This window comes from Octodon degus, unplaced genomic scaffold (genome assembly GCF_000260255.1).
Source record: "Octodon degus isolate 3935 unplaced genomic scaffold, OctDeg1.0 scaffold00091, whole genome shotgun sequence".
NCBI lineage: Eukaryota > Metazoa > Chordata > Mammalia > Rodentia > Octodontidae > Octodon > Octodon degus.
In genome coordinates this window covers 98,413-107,616 of record NW_004524667.1, presented here as the reverse complement: position 1 = coordinate 107,616, position 9,204 = coordinate 98,413, and positions in this window count along the sequence as shown.

Sequence of the window (9,204 nt, the reverse complement as noted above, 5' to 3'; positions counted from 1 at the left end):
AGAATGTTAAAAGCTGGTAGAGGAAAGAAACACATCACTATAAAAGAAAGACCATTAGAATCACAGCAAACTTCTCAGTACAAACCCTCAAGTCAAGAAGAGCTTGGAGTTAAGTATTTCTAATCCGAAGAGAAAACAATTTCCAATCCAGAGTGTTGTACTATGCAAAACTGTATTTCTAAATTAATGGAGAAATAATATACTTCCATGACAAAGAACAACTGACAAAATTCATGACCACCAAACCAACTCTACAAAGAGTACTAAATGATATTATATGCTGAGATAAAATGACCAAAATTCAAAGAACAGCTACAGAAAGAAATGACCAGGCAGGGTAAGCAATCAAAGGCAAAAAGTAGAGTACAAATAGCAGCAAATAATATCACAACAATAAGCCAGTACATACCATTTATAAGCATCAATGTAAATGGCTTCAGTTCAGCAATCAAAAGAAAAACGTGGAAAGAATGGATCAAGAAAGAAGATACAATAATATTCTACATACAAGGAACATATTTTACTCAAAAAGAAATTCTTAGACTGAAAATAAAAGGATGGAAAATAATAGTCCATATAACAGGAACCCACAAAGCAAGGGTAGCTATTCTATTTGCAGACAAGTTGAACTTCAAGAATGATCAAAGATAAAGAAGGTTACAGAAATATTTGTTAGGGGAAAACTTCAAGAGGAAGAGATAACACTCATAAATATGTATGCACCAAATGTGGGAATACGCAACTATATAAGGCAAATATTAATAGCCATGGAAAATCAGATGAGCAATAACACATTTGTAATGGGATCTTAGTAGCATATTGTCACAAAGAGATAGATCAACTAGGCAAAAAATCAGCAAAGAAATACCAAAACTGCACCACACCTGGACTTACAGAGTGTTCCACCAAACAACATTCAGAATACAGTTTTGTTAAGTATACATGGGGCATTCTCTAAAATAGACCATGTACTAGCCCTTAGAAGATGCTTAAGTAAATGTAAAGGAATTGAAATTATCTAATGCATATTATCTGATATTAGTGCAATGAAATTGGAAGGTAATGGCAAAAGAAACTGCAAAATCTCCGTAAACGTATGGAAATTAAATAACCCCCTCCTGAGCAACCAGTGAGTCACAGATGAAATTAAAGAAGAAATGAAACAATATTTACAGTTAAAGAAAATGCAGGTACAACTTACCAGAACCTGTAGGACACAATAAAAGCAGTTCTCAGAAGCAAACTTATAATGGTAAATTGTCACATCAGGAAAACAGAATGAGCACAAATAAACAGCCTAATGTTGCACCTCAAGCTTCTAGAAAAGTAAGAAGTCATGCTCATATGTAGTCCAAAGAAGGAAATTATAATGATCAAAACAGAAATTAATGTAATTGAGACAGAGAAAAGAATACAAAGAATTAATGAATCAAAGAGTTGGTTCCTTGAAAGAATAAATAAAATTGATAAACCATTAGCTGACCTTATCAAAAAAGAAAATCTCATATTCTCACAGTGAGGAATGAAAACATAAAATCACTTCAAACCCTGTGAAAAGTCAGAAGATCCTTAATACCTACTTTGAAAATCATTACTCACATAAGACAGAAAATGAAGAAGTGGACAGATTCCTAAATATATATAAACTAACAAAGTAGAGTCAAGAAAAAAATTCATAATAACCCAATATCAGTTAATCAAATTCAAATGTAATTAAATCTGACCAATAAAAGAAAAACAGCACAGGTTTTGATTGATTCATGGCTGAATTGTATAAGAAATTTAGAGAATATATAATGCCAATACTCATCAAACTAATGAAGTTTAAAGGAATTAATCCTCCCTAACTCATTCCTGGAGGCAAGTATTATCCTGATACCAAAACTACAGAAAGATTCAAGCAAAACAGAGAACTATAGGCCAATAACTCTAATAACATAGATACAACAATATTCAATAAAATGCTAGTAAACAGAATGTAGCAAATCATCAAAGTGGAACACTTATTCATGATAAAAAAAAACCCTATAGAAAATTGGGATTGATGGTCTTCACCTCAAACTGACAAAGGTTATATATGGTAAACCAATAGTGAACATCATACTAAGTGGAAAAAAATCAAAAGCTTTAGCTCTGAAGTCTGGAACAAGACAAAGTTGTCCACTATCAGCACTCCTACTCATATAGCTCTGGAAAAATTAGTCAGAACAATTAAATGAGCGAGAAATAAAAGGAATCAGTATAGGAAAGGAAAATTTGAATTATTATTCACAGATGACATGATACTCTACATAGGAGATCCCAAAAACTCCACTCAAAGACTTCTAGATTTAATAAGCAAATTCAGTAACACAAGTTGATACAAAGTCAGCACTCAAAAGTCAATAGCATTCCTATATACACACAGCAACCTCATGGAAAGAGAAGTTAGGGAAACAATATCCTTCACAACACCAAAAAAGTTAAATACTTAGGAATCATTTAACAAAGGAAGCAAAAGAGCTATATGTTGAAAATCACAGTACTCTGTATAAGGAGATCAAAGAGGATATCAGAAAATGTAAATATATCTCTTAATCATAGGTAGGAAGAAATGACATTGTAAAAATGGCCATATTCTCAAAATTGTTATATGGATTTAATGCAATCCCAGTAAAAATACCATTATCTCACAGAAGTACAGAAAATATTCCTAAATCCATTTAAAAATAGAAGAGATCAGCAAAGATAATCATAGGCAACAAATACAAGGCAGGAGGTCTCACAAGTCCTGATTTGATTTGAAATTATACTTCAAGGTTATTGTGATAAAATTAGCATGGTACTGTCAAAAAATTTAAAAAAATAGAATTGATGGTCTTTGGGACAGTTGAGAAGATGCAGACAAAAGTATAAACACACTAGCCACCTTATCTTTGACAAAAAGGTCAAACCTGCTCACTTGATAAATGTTCATTAATAAATGTTGCCTGAAAAACTGACTGCTTGAAGACCCAAACCAGATCCATGTTTATCACCATGCACTAAACTAAAGTCAAAATGAATCAAAGATCTAAATATTAAACAAAGACAGTAAATCTACTAGAAGAGAAACTAGGTAGAAATCTTGAGATGTAGAATATAGAAATGAGCAGAGAGTTTATAAACAAACCCACAATGTATGGGAAATGCTTCAAATAATCAACAACTAGTATCTCATCTTAGTAAAAAGATTTTGCTCATTAAAAGTAATCACCAATAGAGTGAAAAGACATCCTACAGAATGGGAAAAAATTTAGCTAATTGTCCCTAAGACAAAGGATTTCCAACTAGAATATATAAAGAATTACAAAAACTCAGATTCTCAAAATTGAAAGACTCCATTCAAAAATGGGCATCTGAGATGAATACACAGTTCTCAGATGAAGAAATGCAAACAGCAAGCAAATGTATGAAAAAATGTTCAACATAGTCGATCATTTGAGAGACACAAATTAAAACAACGCTGAGACTCCTTCTCGCCCCAGAAGGAATGGCTATCAAGAAATCCACCAATAACAAACACTGGAGGGATTGTGGGGAGAAAGGAACCTTTCTGCATTGTTGGTGCAAGTGTACACTGGTGCAGCCACTATGGAAATCAGTGTGAAGATTCCTCAAGAAACTAGGATTAGGGATGGCCAGATAGCTCATTGATGCCTAGGCAAGCTTAGGCAGGCACAGGGCATCTCAGTTCAATCCTTGGCACCACATGCCATGCCTTGAGTGAGCCAAAAACAAAAAACAAGAACAAACAAACAAAAACCCCAGCTAGGATTAGAGGTCCCAGTTGATTCAGCTATGCATTAAACTGTAGCGTAGTTTCCCAGGACATCTAAAAACACCATATCACACTGCTACACATGCACCCATGTTTATAGCAGCCTAATTTGTCCTAGCTAAATCTCAGAAATAACAAAAATGCTCACTGAGACTCAGTGTCCAACTTGAGACCATACTCTTTTTTTTCCATTAAAAATCAATGTATTTATATACTTACAGGACACTGGGAGTTAAACTGTGAGCAAATACAGCATTAGGTGCAAGAGGCAGGGAGCAGGGGGTGGGCGTGGGGCAGGAGCAGGCTGCAGATGGGCCGAAGTCCGGAGGCGACACCTGCTTCGGGAGCACAAGGGGCTGCAGGTCTTGAAGTGAAAGAAATCAGACTCACATGTATAAACATCATATTGCCTTAGAGTAAGTAAGTTCTATAATGTACAATAGATAACTTGAAATCCGAAGTAATTGCTTAAAAGAAACAGAAACTAGGAGAGAGGAAGGGGAAAAGGAAGGGAGGGAAAAGGGAGAAAAATGCAAGGTAGTTAAACAAATAGTGTCTCTTAGTTCATTGAAAAGATATGTTTGTGCTAATACTGACTGGAGGACTTCTATGACCATATCTTTTACTCTGAGTAACTACTTGAAGATGACAATATGCATTGAATCAACTATTGTTATCCTCCAATTATTTTGTTATGAAATTTTCTTTTACTGTTTTTCAAAAAAATAAAATTAAATTAAGATGCTATATTAAGTAAGTAAATTTAGATTACCTTTTGATATGCTAAATATATTTACATGTGCTTTTAAATAAATGTCAATGTAAAGATAATATTCATTTGCTTGAGTAATATGAATAATTCAATGTCACATCATTCTACCTCTGCATAATCCACTTCCAAATACTTATAATCTCATAAATTAATGCCAAATATCATTTAATTAAAGTTTTATACATTATACATTTAAGTACATGTTTTAAAGTTTAACATGTTTACAAGAAGTACATGTTTCCAATCTACTACCCCATCTAGTTCCAAGTCATTTTTTGGCTACTATTATTTCATTTTTATTATTTAATATTTATTCATATTTTGGTAAGTTAGAAAACATTGTCACATAATACTTTTTTTGTCACATAATACTTTTTTACACCTAGGTGAATATATTTTTAAAATTTTTTTAAATAATTTTATTGAGAAACAAATATCAATGTGACCATTTCAAAACCAATTAGTAGGACAGTTTCAATAACTAATACATTACATATTGCTGTCTTTATAATGGTTGTTCATAGTACAAAGTGTAGACATGATATCCTGTCCACAAACACTGTTAGAACAAATATTTCTATTCATTGAATTAAGAGAAAGTAGCTGTATATCTATTCTATTTTGAATATACAGATACAAAATGGTCCTTCATTTGTATCCCCTTTGCTTGTTCAGTTTTGTCAGAGAAGGGTATTCCATTGGTATTCCATTGTCATTTAAACATTGTAGGTGGATGAATTCAGCAAAATATTCCAATATAGTCCAGTAGTCCATAATAGCAATGGGTTTTCTGTAGGACTGGCAATGTCAGAAGTTGTTGACTTGAGCCTTTTATAGCTCAGCATATTAATATATCCTTACTTTTTATACTTTGTTTTTATACTTTTCTGCTGGATGGTTTGGAACAAGATAAAGCAAGACATAACAAGAAATGTAACTTTTGCACCTGACAAGATCAGTCAAATACCCGCAGGACTTATCCTGAAACCCTGTATCATAGTTTGTAGATCATTTATCAGTGTCAGTCATGTGGATGAGTCATGGCCATTGCTTGACCAATTTGCTCTGTGTCACATAACACTTGTAAGAAAAGCACATGCATATTTATTTGCTGAACTTTTATGTCCTTAATAATGTCTTTGCTGCTACATTGATGCGTTTAAATTATATTTTTTGAGTAAGAAATATTTATTGAGAGAAAGGAAATCTATGTTTGAGAGAGACAGAAGTAGTCCCAAGTGGGATGGCCCACACATTTAATTTATATAGTGTACAGTTAACATTTCCTTACCAATACTTTATAAATATGTATTTCCTCTCCTCTTAGCACTCAGAGAGTTAGGCAGCCACTCTGAATTTAGCTGTTTTATAGGGAAGTACACTACCACTGACTTATACCCACAGCATAAGTTGTTTTTAATGAATGCTTACTTAGAAAAATATTTTCATTTTTCTTACAGGCCTAAAACTTCAATAAGACCTATTCTGGTATACATTGCTTCTTATTATTTTTAACTGTTTTGTGATGGAGATATCCAGTGTGCATGCTGATATTTCTTTAGCTCAGGGAACTTCTCTAGTATTGGGCCATAATTACTAATATGCAGTTTGTCTTTTCTTCTTCAGAAACATTCTTTATGTATTGAATCTCCAGGTTACATATTTAAATTGGCCATCATCTTAATTTTCTTGAACATTTCCTTTGAGTTCTTAAAAAGCTTTCCAGATTTAACTTCAGTATAGGAGAGTATATTTTCTGCATGGTACTTTTTATTTTTATGGCCTCAGTGACTGTTCATGTCATCAATTTTTCTTAATTTTAAAATAAATTTACACAGTTTACAAATGCACTTAGCATATAATTCCTAAGTGTACAATTTATACATTCTGCCACAAGATTTGAGTTTAAATAAGGTTTCTAAGCCTTATTTAAACTCAGCTTGCAGCTCACTATCCATTTTTCTTTATAGCTCAACCGATTGACTTCTCACATTTTCTTTTCCTTCTGTTTGGTTACATGTTTTATAGCAATACAGAGAGGGTTAAGAAAGTGGATAAGAGTGAAATAAGTAAAATTCACTTAAGAGACAAAGGTGCTATGTAAAATTGAATGCTACTGTGACAGCTCTGTCTTTATGAGTCAGGCTCAGAAATCCTGTTTTCTGGATAATACCAAAGTCAGTTAAGGCTAAAGAGTGATAGGTGGCATTAGGGAATTTTGAAGTATTATAGAAGTATAAAAAAACTAGTAGGTAAAGACATAGATCACACGTTGGCACTTGAAATTGACAGTTATATGCCAAACCTTGCATACATAATCTAGAAAAACTTCTCATAGGTGGAAGCCCTACAGTTAGTTTGATGAGACCACTAGACAGAAACACTTGGAAGTTAATGTTAATATGACTGCATTTGGATTACGGGTTGACTAAAAATTAGGAATAGGGAACATACCAGTAAGCATGATACTACAGCAGTTAATTAAATTACCCAACAATGCTTTTACTATGATGTTTTATCAGCTCTTATATTAAAGTCTCCAATTGCCATTTATCCATGTGTACATCAGGAATGGAATGGCCTGTAATGTGCTTTAAATATTGTGGTTTGAGCTGTATCCTCCATCATAATAATATCAACACCACAGCTGCATGATTTTTGAGTTTTGAAACCATCCATCTTCAGTTCATTTCTATGAAAAAGATCTCAAGATACTTCAAAAACTTCTATATTTATTGCTCTTCTGTGTGGGAAATTGGATATACCAAATTTGTAAAACAAACTTTAAGGGCTTCAACTTTCTCCTTCTGTATAACATGATTATTTGTGTTCCTTCTAGAATGGGTTCTAATCTAAGCTAATAGCTTAAAAGTCTAGAAAACATTCATAGTTTCTGAAGATTAGTGGTTCTCCCATTTCTCGCTTGCTTTTTCTACCCATTTGATCTCTTCAGATGCTAAGATGGGAGGAAATGACATGCTTCCCCAGGACTTTCATAACTACAGTGCCCCCTTGTGCAACTTGACAAGGGCTAGAATGGCATGGATCCAAAAAAAGTAAAAGGGTCTCAAGTAAGTTTATTTTAGAGTTTCTGTTTCCAAATATATAGAGAAGCCCAAATGCATTTTTACACATTCAGCAGGGATTTTCTTCCCCCTTTCATTGCTTATGTAGAGGAAAATACTTTGTTTTTAAAGAGGGAAATCCACCTCTGAAATTATGGAACACTGACACAGCATCATTCATCTTGGCAAAAGTTGACTGAGCAGATGATGTAGATCCACTTAACTTGGATTCAATCAAAGGTTTTGCTATTTTCATTTCACAGTCCAGATGTAGCTCATCATCAGTTGGAATTGATTCCAGAAGAGGTGTTAGAGTCTGTTGGTCCAAGAGAAAGTCTCATCCAGGCATCAAAAAGAGCCATGAGGAAAATGAATGCAATCCCATTGATGTCCCTACAATTTAGGTATTTCAGTATTCTGTTCAAATTAAGCAGCGGGAGAGTCTAGAAATGACCAATTTTAGTGGCTTGTACATTTATTAAATTCACAATCATGTTCACACCATCTCCTATGTCACATTTATATGAATATGCTGTACATATGGATGGAAGGAGAAACTAATGATAAATACATTTGGGTTTTCAATGAATCAGAATAGCTAGAAGCCAATCAGGTGTGTTTAGTTAGCTACTTGAGTAATCCATGCTGTCTGTACTCTGACCACCAAATGCTTTATAACTTTTTACAACAATCCTTACACAATATGAACACAAACACTCATCAAATGGAGTAGAACTAATCAATATTTTCTAACTGCAATACATTTTTTAAAAAACTTTGGGATTTTTTATATTAATGTTATTATGTATTTTCACAAATATTTCTCACTCCATAACAGTAGATACTCAAAACTGTATTTCTCCATACAACCTTCAAAAACCATGTGGATCAATAAAAGAGTAAATAAAAACTAGCCACAGGCATCCCTTCAACACAGCTAGAAAATGAGAGTACCATACACTTCAGTTTCCACATGGGTGTGGGGAATCTTCAAAACTCAGTACTCAGGCCTAGAAATCTGCACTCTATCAAGGTTAAAAGATCCTAGCACAGTCCTAGGAGTGATGCAACACAGATGATGTTATCTGAGCTCCTTTTCAGAATTAAAAGTGCTTACCTTGAGTAGGAAACTAAGACTGTACCCCCTCAGGTATTGTTGAACGCATTTCTTAAAGATAGGGGATGAATTTTGTTACCTCAAAAGGTATTTTTCTTGATTACTAGAACCTATGAATGTGGCTTTATTTAAATATAAAGGTGTTGCAGATAATTAAATTAGTATGATGCCATTAAGGTGGATTCTAACTCATCATGAATAGTATTCTTTTTTTTCCATAAATTTATTGAGAAACAAATAGCAATGAGACAGTTTCAAACCAAAAGGTAGGACAGTTTCAATAATTAACACATTGCATACATTCTTTCTAGTGGTTAATTGCTGTACAAGAAGCAGACATGCTATCCTATTTACGAACACCATTAGAACAAATCATTCTATTCATTAAGAGAATGTAACTGTATATCGATCCTAGTCATTTTGAATACACGGATACAAAATGGACATTCAT